We start from the raw sequence: 14,687 nt of genomic DNA on the forward strand, positions 1-14,687 counted from the left end.
GATATCTGACTGCATCATGTCAGAGCCAGACCTGGGCGCAGGCAGCCTACTGTCTAGGAATGTGTGTGGCAGGCTACACTCAGAGCCTTGACAAGAACTGAGAAAGATAGTGTCTTTTTCTATGGGGTAAACATGGTTTACCTGTGTGTCAGTACAATTAACTAGATTTGGGGCTTTCTTGCTGTGGTTTGACATTGAGATTTTTTGGGGAGCTTTGTGTGTAGGGCTGTTACAGTGCTGAATAAATGCTCTTGGTCTGTACTGAATTGTCACAGAAGAAATCACAGAGGTTTTGCAAAGGGTAGCAAAAAACCCTTTTTGATTAACTGTCACTGTTATGGTCAATAAAGGAAACAGGAAATCCAAGAAAAATATATGTAGATATCTACCACATCTATCTATCTATTCCACAGATATACCCGAATTACAAAATAAGACTGATATTGCTGTCACCTGAAAACATCAGGCCTTTTTCGGTCTATAATCATGGGATCCAGTAACCTGAATTGCTAATAAAAAAGATGAAAGCAAATCAGAGTGAAATTAGCACTGTCAACAATAGAGAAAACAGGTATTTTTTGTCCTTGTGTTACATGTGAAACTGATTCTGAAAAATGAATTCTTTTAGCGGGATTAGCATGAACAACATTGAAGATTATAATCAGAAAGTGTAAAATAATTCTTTTTTTACCTTACCTCATAAATGAAAAAGAAAAAATGCTGTTTAGAAAGAACATTTATGAAAGTTTCAGCTTCTGAGTAACAAGCAAGGATTACTTTGGCAAGATGTGTAGGCATTTATATCTGAAAAACAAATGGAATTTAATTATTTTGACAAACCACTGTGGTTTTCAAGATTAACTGCTCATGAAGAAAAATTAATATGCTTAATAAGTGATCATTCTTGTTCCAGTCAAGTAGTTCCAAACTTTTAAATGCTCTTTTCTTAATTCTAGTTAACATATTAAATGTGGAATTATATAATTTTATATGTGTCATTTGAGCTATAGTGGTTTGTTTAGGAAATGTGTTGCAGTACTGGTCTGAGCAAAAATTGCTTCAGCTCTGCTACCAGTCTGCACAGTCTCAGCTGTGTTTCCAAGCAACATGAGTTCCCTTATTTTTTGGATGCACTTCACCTCAGTTTCTGTAACAGTGAACTCCTACCTCACCTTCCGTTGTGACACAGCCTGCTATTGGTGCTTCCTAACAGTTCTTGTCAGAGTGTTGGTGTACTTTATAACTAGATTGTGGCACTTGAACAACTGCAACACAGAGATCGATACCTACATTTGCAGTGTTCTCCTGGATCTGTTCCAGTGGCTGCCCTAACAAAAATATTTTTGGGAACTCATAGCTTCAATCACATCCATACTTTAAATTTCTGGGGCATCTCTGAATATCAAACCTCATGTGACTTCACAGTCCTGGTTGAGAGGAACTCAAGTATTAATGTTTACTGGTAGTACAATTTCATCTTCCAAATTCTGGGATGATCAATAGTAAGCTATCAATTTCAATATATCAAAGTTTCTCTTCCGGGACTTAACACTAGGTGTGGATATTTCTGGTCCATTTGAAACCTAAGACAACATTATCATGTTCCAGTGGGGAAACATGCCCAGCTGTTCTCAGCTTCAGAGCAGATACACATTCCTTCCAACATCCCTGGGAAAGAATTCCTGACTTATATAAGTAACCGAAAGACGACACAGCTGCTCACTATACTTTAGGGTCTCTCAGTCACACCCCATCAGCATTAGACACATCAACCATGTTTACGATGCCCAGTATTTTTGAAATGCCAAACAAGCTACCCTACTGTATTGATATTCATTGCATGACAGTTCTTGCCTCCGTTGCCAGCATTGATACATATTTGCCATTCTTGAATATTTAAAGTGTTAAAGTCCACCAGGGCTGCACGTGATATTGGTTTGATGACCTGTCCCCTTTACAACCTACAGAAAGCAGATGTCACTTAAGCTTTGTCACTTAAATAGTTCCGGTAAGAATGAATATTTCCCAGACCTTTAACCACCTGATCCCGAATGAATAGCCTTGTGGATCTGGTTCCTTGAGGAAAATATTATTACATCATCTGCAGTTATACTGATTGCACTTTTACTGACTTATTCTCGAGTCATCCTCTTAACAGCTTTTCCCTTGGTCGGTTCAGCCTAGAGAAGAGGAGATTGAAGGGACATTTCATTGCAGTCTACAACTTCCTCGTGAGGGGAAGAGGAGGGGCAGGCACTGATCTTTTCTCTGTAGTGACCAGTGATAGGACCCATGGGAAAGGCTTGAAGTAGTGTCAGGAGAGGTTTAGGTCAGATGTTAGAAGAAGTTTCTTCACCCAGAGGATATTTGGGTGCTGGAACAGGCTTCCCAGGGAAGTGGTCACAGCACCAAGCCTGACAGAGTTCAAGAAACATTTGAACTCTGGCACACTGTCAGGCACATGGTGTGACTTTTGAGGATGTCCTGTGCAGGCCTAAGAGTTGGACTCGATGATCCTTGTGGTTCCCTTCTCACTCAGCATATTCAGTGATTCTGTGACTCCTATCCCTCCTCCTGTCCTTTATCACTCATTTCCTGAAGGCACTAGATTTCTTTTTCACTTCTTCCTGTAACAGGTGGCAGACTGATTTATCTGGCTAGAGTAGGGAAAGAACACTTCTTATACCCCAAATGGTAACTTTCTGCTTTATTCTCACTTATAAGTTTCACAGCATCAAGTCCAAAGCCTCTCTCACATCTGTATGAAGCATCCTACTGTTGTGCATGCCCAGTCCTTTTAGAGAAGTCCGGGTCCTGTGAAAGCTGAATGAAAAACATCATTCTATTCAGTGCCTAACAGAAGGCAAAGTGGGTGGCTGCCTACACATGCACAAGTACAAAAATCTGTCTGCAGGATGCTTCCCACATATTTCCCCATCTTCCCTTACTCCTCTGATACTATCCTGAACCTGGAGCCTAGAGTCAGGACATATTAGCCTACCTTTTTATTCTTTTATCATCTTCTGTGAGGTCTCTACTTCTAGACTAAAAACTACTAGATGTGCAGAAAGCTGCAGAACACTTCTCTCCTGTTGCAAAAACTACAAGGAGAAGGGACAAACAGAGAGATGGGCTTCGAGGCATCAGTGCTTCAAGAACAGGCTTATGTTCTCTTTCTCTCTCATCTCCAGGTAATGTTTCATTTTATAGCACCTTTCTGCATAAACACAGAACACAATTTCTTGCTCTCCTACAACTTGTCCCCTGAGAATAACCAGTCATTTTCCATACTAGACTAATCATATGATTTGGAAGAAAGGACAGTAATCCAAGATGCAAAAGTGGTCCTTCACTGTCTCTCAGGGGCCCACCAATGTAATCAGAACATTTACTTGCTTGAAAGCTCCGTTTCAGACTGGTGGTTTTTGTCCTTAATGTGTATTAGCAGAGTAACAATGCTGGAAAGACGATTTCTGGCTGTCATTTTATAGTGAATTACTTCTGGTGACTGAAGGCCTGAGGAATTCAGTTCCTTGCTCCTCTACATTTTCTTTTGGGTATTTTCTGGGATGGTCTGACACTCTTACGCAGCATGCCAAGAAATTCCTCTACTTAGTAGAGAAAGGGATAGGTTGAAGAAATACAGGTTTCCAAGGCAGAAGACAGCTCCACTGAGGACTGTGAAAAAATGTCAGAAGCATCCCTCATGTATAAACAGGAGGTTCACCTTTCTATGCAGATCAATGACCGGTGTCTACTAGCCCAGACCATGCTTGTGGCCTGGCGTTTTAAGCAAGGATCAGCAGTGAGTTGTTTCTTCTCTGGGACAAAAATATAGCCCTACATTAGCCTGTGTAGTGGGATCTCATACTCATTTCTTCAGGAAAAAGAAAATGCTCTTATTTTGTGAAATAAGAAAGTTTTAGTTGGATAAGAATGAACAATCACAAATCAGATATATGTACAAATATTAATTTTTCACTAACTTCCATATTGTTTCCATGTGTTGATGAACTAAATCATTCTAGGATTTGTTTACCACGACCCAGTCTTCTTTAGATGTAGTTCTGTAAAGGGAACATTCATCCATCCTTTGAAAGAAAAGTTTCTAGCCCTTTTGCTTGCAATGATAGAATTTAAAATATGTCTAAGTGCTACTACTGAATGGGTAGATTTAAGGAAACGAGCAACTGAACTTTGCCCTCTGTCAAGATAGAGTGAACTTTACCTTTGAGTCAAGATGCAATACACACAACTTTGTGCGAAGATAGAAATATCTTTGGACACATCTTACTTCTTCAGAAAAAGACCTTTAGCCAGGTCTCTTCATAATGAGCATTGTAGGTGCACAGGACTTTCTGAGAGGAGAATTGTGAAAGCAGAACACACAGAAACTCTGTGTGAGGGGAAAAATATATACTTTACAAATCTACCTCAGAAGGGCCAAATTTGACTCTAAAGCAAACAGACATTGTATGATCTATACCAACACAACTGTTTTTAGTAAAAGTAAATATTTTCCTGGTCTCTGCCTAGGAAAAGAAAGTTGGGTTATTCATATTGTATTTTCAGCATTCATGACTCATTCCTTTCAATAGTTTATTGTGAAAATCCATGATACAAATAATGGAGTGCTTACACTATACTGTGTCTGTGTTACCTCTAATCAACAGCAATTTACTTTAACAACATTTCATTATAGATTTTCCCCATATACCAAGAAGTCTCTTCTTATTATGAACCTGAGAAATTGAGAGTATCTGCAGATAAAACAGCTGTACGTCCTGACCATATCTATAAGCAATTTTTTCCCATTCCTCTGATTTACATGGAACACTGTGTGAAACCCAGTATTGCTTTTCAACTCTTTTTCTCTTTGTTGCAGCTAAAAATCTCTGGTTGGGAAAAGTGATAATGATAATATTTAAGGATACTAGAGTGACAGATGCTCATTGGTCCTTAATACCTTCTTTGCTTCAGTCTTTACAAGCAAGACCAACTTTCACGAGTCCCAGCTCCCAGAGATGAAGGGGAAAGGTTGGAGCCAGGACAGTCTCTCATTGCTGGGGGAGGATCAGGCCAAGGAATACTTAAGAAAACTGAACATGCATAAGTTCATGGGCCCTGATGGGATGCATCCACAAGTGCTGAGGGAGTTGGCTGATGTCATTGCAAGGCCGCTCTTAATAACGTTTGATCAATCACGGCAGCTGCAAGAAGTACCTGAAGACTGCAGGAAAGCAAATGTCACTCCTATCTTGAAGAAGGGCAAGGAGGATCCAGGGAACTACAGGCCAGTCAGCCTCACCTTGATCCCTGATAGCTGGGACTGCTTAACCCAGAGAAGAGAAGGATGAGATGGGATCTTATTAATGTATATAAAATATCTGAAGAGGAGGTGCAAAGACAATGGATCCTGGCACTTTTCAGTGGTGTCAAATGGCAGGACCATAGGCAATGGGCACAAACTGAAACACAGACAGTTCTGTGGGAACATCAGGAGATACTTTTTTACCGTGGGAGTGACCAAGCACTGGCACAGGTTGCCCGGGAAGGTATGAAGTCTCCATCTTTGGAAACATTCGGAAGCCATCTGGACATGATCCTGGCGAAGCAGCTCTAGGTGATGCTGCTTGAGCAGAGGCGTTGGACCAGATGAATTCCACAGGTCTACTCCAACCTCAACCGTTCTATAGTTCTGTAATTCTTCTCATAAGAATAATTTAGACAAGAAACCTTAGAAGTTTAAAATCAAATTTGATCAGTTTAAGAAACAGATTATGTGAGAAATTTGTCCATAATAAGAGAATACTAGAACTGGTGATAGTGGAAGTCTCTCATTCATATATGTCCTACTTTGAAGTTACCTTTAAAAAATTCAGTAATACTTCTCATTGAAAATACTGATAGAGGTTGAAGTGAGATATTGTAAATATTAGAAAATTATTTATGTTGTTTAATCATGCAGTGATATGTGTGCTATGCATAATTTAAGTTGCTTTTTTACTTAAAAAATAATGAGCAAGGTATTTTACGCACACAGCCACAAGAAATCTTCCCCTAATCAAACCACTCTGTCAACTCTCTTTACATTTAATGAGGTGGTTCACTTAGAATACACAGCAATATCCTTTTTTTTTTTTTTATGACCAGATGTATAATATAAAGGATCTTGATAACAAAGAAAGAGCTACAGGATTTGGCCAAATGTGAGTTTCGTCAGAGACTCACTATGGGGACACTCTGTTCTTTCCATTCTCAGTTCTAGTTTCTATTGCTATCCCCTCTCTACCCCGCTCAGATTCAGAGTTTATTCAGCTCCCTTCTGTGAATTTGGAGTCAGCAGCTGGATGTTGTACATACCCAACCCCCTCGTGAGTCTTAATTATTTTATCATCTTATGGACTGACCCTAAGAAGTGAAAAGCCATGTGCTTGTGACTCAAAGAGAATTGTTCACAAGGGTCTGCAATTTGGCAAGAAGTGCTGAATAATTCTGTGTTTAGAATATGAATGACTTCTTTATACACAATCTTAGAAGCAACAATAAATCTATTGTATTGCTATTACAGTGGTTTGTAACACAGCCTGTGCACCAGCTGTTCTTGTTTACAACATGAGAAAACCCTTCATCGTAAAGGCTTATGTTTAAACAGAAAGCATGCCATATATTCTGATCATTCTGTAAGCATGTAAATCTTATGAACGATTATACAATCTAATCATACTATTTGATGATTACTTACATCTAATTAGGTTGTGGTTGAGTGAACCCCGATCTTTCATCTTATATTCTCCATATATGTCTGTTTATGGATGTACATACACAGATTTATCTTAGAAAAAACATGCTTATTATTATGCTTCCTCTACTAAACAGGTAGTAAGGTGTTAATATCACTAAGTAGAATTAATTGGTTTAGTTTAATTAACCGAGCTAATTTGCATCCCCTTCTCTTTTCTCAAAATCAGCCAATTTTTTAATCTGAAAGACTGTGTCAACATATGCAATATGTAGAGTGCCCTTCTATTTTGTAATACTGATAATAAGCCACCACACAATTCCTCTTCTCAGTAATGAAGTGCTGGCATGTGTCTGATTTTTCTCCACATGGTTTTAACGAAGAGCTTTTCAGTTTTACTAGTACATAATTAGAATATATGCATAAATCCCACTCTATTGCTCCAATGTAATTAAAGATCTTTCGTCAAGAAGAAAATTATAAAGCTTTTCTAAGCAGAGTTGCTGAAACCTGAAATCCTTGACTAAATGTATTTTTATGCATGAATCAGTCTTCTGAAATAGTTCTGAAAACAATTAATGATCTGCTTAGAGAAACCATCTTAGTTCTTTAATGTGGGAGAGAACTTTCTCAACATTGCCTTCTGCACAACTTTCATAGCAGTGTTAAGAAAAGCAAAATGTTCTGGCATTTTGCTCATGTAGAAGATGTAAAACTCCTTTGTGATGATTAGCTTAAATAAATCTCCTGACAGGTAAAGTTATTTACCTATCTGGATGTCTTATATTATATACACAGGTAAAGGATAAAGCAGAAGACTCACCAAAAATCAGACATTATAGGGCTATATAAGTAGTATCAATTTATTTAAACTTCACCTGCTTTTGTCCTGGATGCAGCAGAGGCAGTGAACAGCCAAAACACTTTATATGTCTATTTCTGGGCCTCTTGCCTGGAGGACTTCCTGGAATTTGACTAAGAATTTTGGGGTGCCTACTGGTGCTGGAAAAGTATGAGAACCAGAGGCTTTTCGTTTTAGCAAACTCAGTTTGTAAAAGTATTTGCTAGGTTTTTATGCTCAAAGGTGCTTAGACCTTTTGTCTGCAGGTGACTCCTGATTACAGCGTCAAACACCCACTGAACTAGCACTAGCAAAAAATCTAACTATCACACCTGCAGTGCAGCAAGCAGTAGCTAATAGATCTATTCGTTTGTGCAGGAGAGTTATGGATGGGAGTTGGAAGGTTGCTTGAAACAGCATGGATCTTCTGGATAAACTTGGGCATGTGCCACAGGACACAATCCCTAGCATCAGCTGGAGCAACTAGTGGTACAGCAAAGGCCTTTGCTCAGAACTCTGAAGGGCAGATGTGGCCATCCAGGTCTGGGGTTACAGGAAGCACCTGGTGCCTCTCCCTGAGCTGGGGCAGGAGAAGGTGGTATCCTTGCCTGCAGGTGATGTGCCCTGCTGCATTGTCTCTCCGGCAGATACGGGGGTGGACTAGGGCTTGTAGACCTGAGGCTGCTCCTATCTATCTGTAGAAGGCCTCATCAGCTTTGTCTTCCTGATCAAGCAATCTGTAGCAGACCCTCACTATAAGGTCACTATAAGGTGCCCTCTCTTTAATTCTGACCCATAAAAGCTCTCAGTGAGCTCCTTATCCATTCGCAGGAGGAGCTCATTCCATGCGCTCCAGCTGGTCATGGACATAGAGGATACCACCTCCTCTTCTCCCCTGCCTGTCCTTCCCACAGAGCCTGTATCCTTCCATTTCAGGAGTCCAGCCATAGGAACCATCCCACCACATTTCCACGATGCCAATAAGATCATTGCCCTGCAGATGTGCACAGGTTTCTAACTCCTCTTTTTTATGTCCCATACTGCATGCCTTTGAATAGAGGTGTTTGAGTCCCTCATGAAGCTGACTTACTGTCTGGAGTAGCTGAAATACCTTAGTGATGTTTTTCAGGTGCTCTCCTGATCCCTATCCAGGCTCTGGACATCTCTTACTGGTACTGGCATCAAACTGGTAAGAATGGGATGGATTGAGGTTCCCCTCCCCTGTCAATTTTAAAGTATTCTAAAATCTAGTTTTAGATGATTAATTTTAGTTTAAATCATTCTCTGATCCTATTATGAATAAAGTATTTCCTTTGTCATGTTCTCTCACCAGTAGTTGCACAAAATGTGAAAATACTATGAAGATTTCATATGCTAACTCTTCAAGCACAGAGACTTAAAATGCTTCTTGGCATTGGGCACTGTCACTTCCCAAAGGAACAATGTTTTTAAAAAATCACTAAAAGATGAAAAGATGAGATAAAAAGGAATAAAATAAGTTGGGTTTTAATTGAGTTCTAGGAGAAAGATCATCGATAAAAGGGAAAAACTGAAGAGATAAATCACCTATGAAGTTCAATGCATTTCTAGCCTAGAGAGCAGAACACAGCAGTTTTATAGTCAGGAACAGCAGAGGTCTATTCAACTGTTTTCTGCTTCTTTTGTTTTCTCTGCTTATTGTGATTTAATCACCTATAAAAGTTTCTGTTATTTTGATTTAATTACTGCATACTGCTTATTCTAATCTGGAGAAGTGCTGATATTTAATCTCTGTTGAAAAATACAAGTAAGTTTATCACCTCAGAGCATCTGTTTGCCTGTAAAAGTGAAGGACAACAACACATTTTGCAGTTCTCAGTTTTCCTAAAGAAGTGGAAATAGTTTTACGTGCTACATAAAAAATTGCTTATGTCTACTGGTCTTCATTATCATGACAAATTCTTTTTCAAGAACTGTCTCGACTTGAATTGTAACTGCCAACTTGACCTCTTACTTGTAGATATGCTTTATTTTTTTCATGTCACAGAATCACTGAATATGCCAAGTTGGAAGGGAACCACAAGGATCCAACTCCTGGCCTTGCACAGGACCATCCCCAAGGGACACACCACTATTGGCTTAATCCCTTCTGTGTCCCTCAGGCTTTGAATAGTGCCTTCTCTTTCTCAAACAAGAAGTATCCTCTACAAATGCTGGCTCATGATCAAAATTTTTCAAGAAACTTTCCAGTGCTCATCTGTTCAGTGTTAACCATTCCATTCTTTCCTTTTTGTTTTATATCAGCATCACAATAATACTTTTCTGTTTGGATTAGAGTTTATTTTCTTAGGGGAGGGACATTATCTTTCATGTACTTCTAAAGTTCCACAGGCATTTACAGTCACATACTTATATATATTTGCATACTTGAACATAATTTTGAATAACTATTTAAAGAGTTGTCAGAGTAATACACATAGAGCAGGCAACAATACAAAAAAACTGTACAAAAGCATACAAATAATTGTAAGTGAACACAAAGAAACCTGTCTAAACACATACAATTAACTACTAATGTTATCTTTCCTCATGCGCTAAGCCTTGTCTGTGTCTGCTTTCCAAATTTATAATTGGCAGAAACTTTTGGAGAAGATTAATTTTGCTAAGAAACCTGAGCATTCATAAGAAGCATCAGTTGAAAGTGTGAAAAAATACTGCAAATATTTATGTTAGGGATCCATAGTACCAAAAGTTAAGACCTCATTTCACTACAAAAAAAAAATTCCTCATCTTAACCTACAAAAAGCAAAGGGTGGATGGATAATCTGTGATATTTTTTCTGGATATGCTTACCAAACTGAACACTGTTTTGTTTCAGGTTTTTTTTCCATTTTGCCCTGTCATTTCTATTTTAGTTTAAAGTCGTTCAGGCAGTACCAAAAGCTAGACTAATACCAATAAAGAGTTTCTCTACCAAAAAAGGCCCTATTGAGCTTGTGCTGGGATAGCTGGGATGTGCCTAAACTGTATAACGTGGGTACTCAGGAGTGCATCTGCATTACTGGTTGCTCCATCATACAGCTTCAGAGTTCTGTGGGAATACACCACAGATCTAGCTTTGCCTAAGTGAGATTTTCCTGCCCTTGGATCCAGTTTTATACATGGTCTTAGTGCCTTAACATGGAAAGACCGAAAAAACCCTTTAGTTGTAAACTGATTCCATTATGGGAAGTAATAACAGTGCACATCCTCTAAGCAGACATTTATTCTAGAGAAAATGTTTTACATATCTAGAAGTGTGTGTATTCACCCCAGCTAGCCTCATGACTGAGTGGTGACTATTTAAGATACCTTTTTTGAGGAGAGAGATCTCCCTTGTGAAAGGGTCTGCCATACTACTACCTCAAGACTTGAGCCAAACCCATGTCCCACAGCAAAAGTGAGATTATAAAGAAGAGATAAGATTCACCATTATATCAATGGATCAATGCATTGCTAAGTCAGATAAAAGTATGCAGAGCTGATAAACTATTTTGTTGACCTACTTTTTACTGCCATTCTGAAACAGTCTTCTCGATGTGTATAACTGAAGGGTCCTACAGTCAAACAAATTTTGAAAAAAAAGATGGCCAATGCAAGTGGCAGCTCTGAAGACCTTATTTCCTTGGGCATAAGCAGCTTCACTACAAATTCTACTGACCAAGAAAGATGTCTTTTCCAAGCCTATCCATGCACTCTTCCTGTTCCTGGAATTCCACTCTCTCAAGCTTATGAATCACAGTGACAGTCTGCTGCTTTCCAAGAAATTTGAATCTCAGTTTAGGTACTGAAGTAGAAGTAGGTGAATAGGTGCCAAGGACGATGATAACCATACTTACGAATCTATCATAAATCAGGAAGTTTTTCCTAAGACAAGACATAACATTTAATTGAACTTACAATATTGATTTGGGTGGATAAAGAACATCTGCAGAAATAATGTCTGGCAGAAGAAGTGCATGGGAAAAGTGAAGAACTGGACTAGCCTTTGACTGAGTCCAGTTCTCATTTGTTGTCTTTACTGATTATTTCTGATGGCCTGGAAGTAGCATGATAAATAAGAAATTTGCTGCTGTCATCTAGACAGCAGTTTTTAATGCAGTAATAAAACCAGATTTGATATATCTTCCTTTGTTCATTATTTATGTCAATGAAAGAGCCAGTAGATACACAGTGATGTAACTAGGAGCATAATTTGCCCTACTGACTGCAAAAATCAAAGCTACAGGGAATATATAGACTGAAAAATCCATGCCCAGCAGACAAAGAAGTATATACTCCCCGACTGCCACATCTCTGTCTGTCTTCACTTGTTGTATCTTTCATAAAAAAAGCTGTCTCCTACTATTTGATTTTAAGACACTTAATCTCTAAGCAGCATTATACGTAAATAATAATAAATATCATACAATGATAACCTGCATTGTCCTGTGCTATGCTGTATGTCAGAGCTGAATAATGAATTTCATTGAAACAAATAGTCCAAAAAGTATACTAAGTTTGGGAGATCTAACATACATATTTTACTAAAATTCATATATTTTTGTAAACTTACAGACCTACATACCTTTGTATTTGGTAGTCAGTAGAGAAGTCCTGAATTTGACCAACTAAAAACTAATTTTTAAAATAGATTTTACATTATTTTTGAAGTCCTGCATAACTGCGAAAGAACAATTTTCACTATTTTTTCTGACTTCCACATGTGATGTATCTGACAGACAAGAGATTTGAAAATAGAATCCTTTCCAGTGCTGTCAGAGGGCCTTGGATAAAACTGGACAATTCCTCCCTAACCCTGTATAGTCAAATGGAATGGTTCTATGCTCAGAGATACCTCTCTTTTCCTAAACTTCCTTACATATCCCTTGATTAAGATAGCTGTATGAAATCCTAACCAATTTACAAGGAAAAAAAAACTTATATAGAATCAAGAATAAAAATGAAAAAAAGAAAAACAAACAAATAAAATCCCCTAGCAGCAGCGCTGATTGATGTCTCAATAAATTCTTTTAAACAGAAAATACTCTACAACACCAGATAGAGCAATTTCTTATGTAATACATAATTTGTAAACAAACAACATTTGCATTTGATGTAATTCAGTTCCTCAGGTTGTTAAAATGGCTCTTATCTGTATTTAATTAATAAAAATGGTTTTTAAAATGCTAAATATTTGTCCCATGACATTACACTTTTACATTAGATAAAGCAAATAACAACAGAATAGTTGTTTCCAGAAATGTAAATATCTACTTCAGAACAGACTGATATTACATACTAATGTTTACCATTTCCCATGGTTCCATTTGTGTATCTCAGAAAATTCTGTATGTATTAGGAAAATTAACATTTTCTAACTTTTTTTTTCACTTTATAGATAGTTACCAGGTATACTTAATTTGGGTACTATCTAAACCTATCATAGAGCATTCCCCTCAGAAATCTTTCTGAAGCTTCTCACTGGAATGGCTTCCATGAAAGGAGAACTAAACTAAGGTCAAAATTTGCTGTAAATAGACACTGTTGTACTTTCAAGCACCTTCCAAGTCAATCCAGAAGATCATGATATTTTGTGGGATGGCTGGAAATATTCACTTTGGTCGTCAAAAATAGCAATAAATGTATATTTTGACAAGAAAGACACTTAGTTCAGGTCAACATCAGCAGATTTCATTATGTGTAAAGGAAATATTCTAGAGCACTCAGCGATAAACCTGTGGATATGGCATATACAAGAGTCAGTGATGAGACTTGAACAAGGTAGTCACAGGAACATAATTCCATACTAGAAGTGTTTCTGAAATATTTCTGGTTTTAGAACAAATCAGTAAACTGTAGAGAGCTTTAGAATATCAGTTTTGCAATGAGAACAAGAGAAATTTCAGTATCTGATTGTAAATGACAGAACAGTGAAGGTTGTCTCCATATCTATTTAATCCTGACCTCATAAGAAAAAGCAGACAACAAGGTTGGCATGAATAATAGTTCATTTCGGAAGTGGGCAAGTCCTGAGAGTTACTAGTGAGACTGCAGTTGAGATATATATAAATATATATATACATATATATACACATATCTATATATATACATATATATATAGTCGAAAAGTCAGTGATTTAGAATTTTTGTTCAGAAATAGAAAATTTTGAGTTTGTTTCAAGAATTCCCGAAATTTCTTCTAGCAGGTAGGACATGCTAGGGCAAGCAAGGACTGTAACTGCTGTCACATGCTACAAGGTCTACATGCAGACCTTTTGTAAGCAAACACTTTTTTTCAGCAGTGTTGTACCAGTTATTCAGTTGTTAATGTAGAAATATAGCTGTTAAAACCCAGTACTCTTCAGAAACAAAGAGAGAAGAGGAACGTAGGGCAGGTACTGGAAATAACAAAAGAAAATGGGCATAAATAATCCTATACCTATGCAACCCAATGCTCTCTCTCTCTTGACCTTTCCTTCACAAATTCCATGGGCCATGCCAGGAAGTAAGAGGATACTTTTGTAAACATTATTTTTAGGATTTTACAGTGTGACTAATAATAATATACCATTCACATCCATACAGTAAACATATAATCAAAACTCTGTGTCTTTCTCCTAACTGTTACTAGTAACTATGAATTACATATAGTTACAAACAAGTTACTTTTCTTTATCTTGCTGCTTTAAGCTCTTTTAAGAACATTTTTTAAGTTCTACTGACCTCTGTAGACACTAAAACACAGCAGAAAATCATCACATCTGGAAAAGTGAACTTGTTTACATGCATTTGCTTAGCAGTCAGTCTATCAACTCTAGTTTTTAATGATGCATTTTTTCCTTTTGGCAGAGCTATTTATTTGTATTAGAAACATGCATAATGCACAGGAAAATATTCTTGCAGCCACCTGTAGATGCTTCATGAATGACTGATCTACGTAGAAGCCATAGGTAAAAGGAAAAATTATTTGAATTGTAAATTGCAGGTTGCAGACTACTAAATCTAGCTGCATACTACTCTGGGCAGTATGTTAAAGATTGTGGAGATATTTCTTTAGCTGCCATTTGAAACAAGCACAAATAAATGAACTATGGACAACAAACT

This window comes from Pipra filicauda, unplaced genomic scaffold (assembly GCF_003945595.2).
Source record: "Pipra filicauda isolate LSUMZ 115617 unplaced genomic scaffold, ASM394559v2 scaffold23_size5868930_pilon, whole genome shotgun sequence".
Classification (NCBI taxonomy): domain Eukaryota; kingdom Metazoa; phylum Chordata; class Aves; order Passeriformes; family Pipridae; genus Pipra; species Pipra filicauda.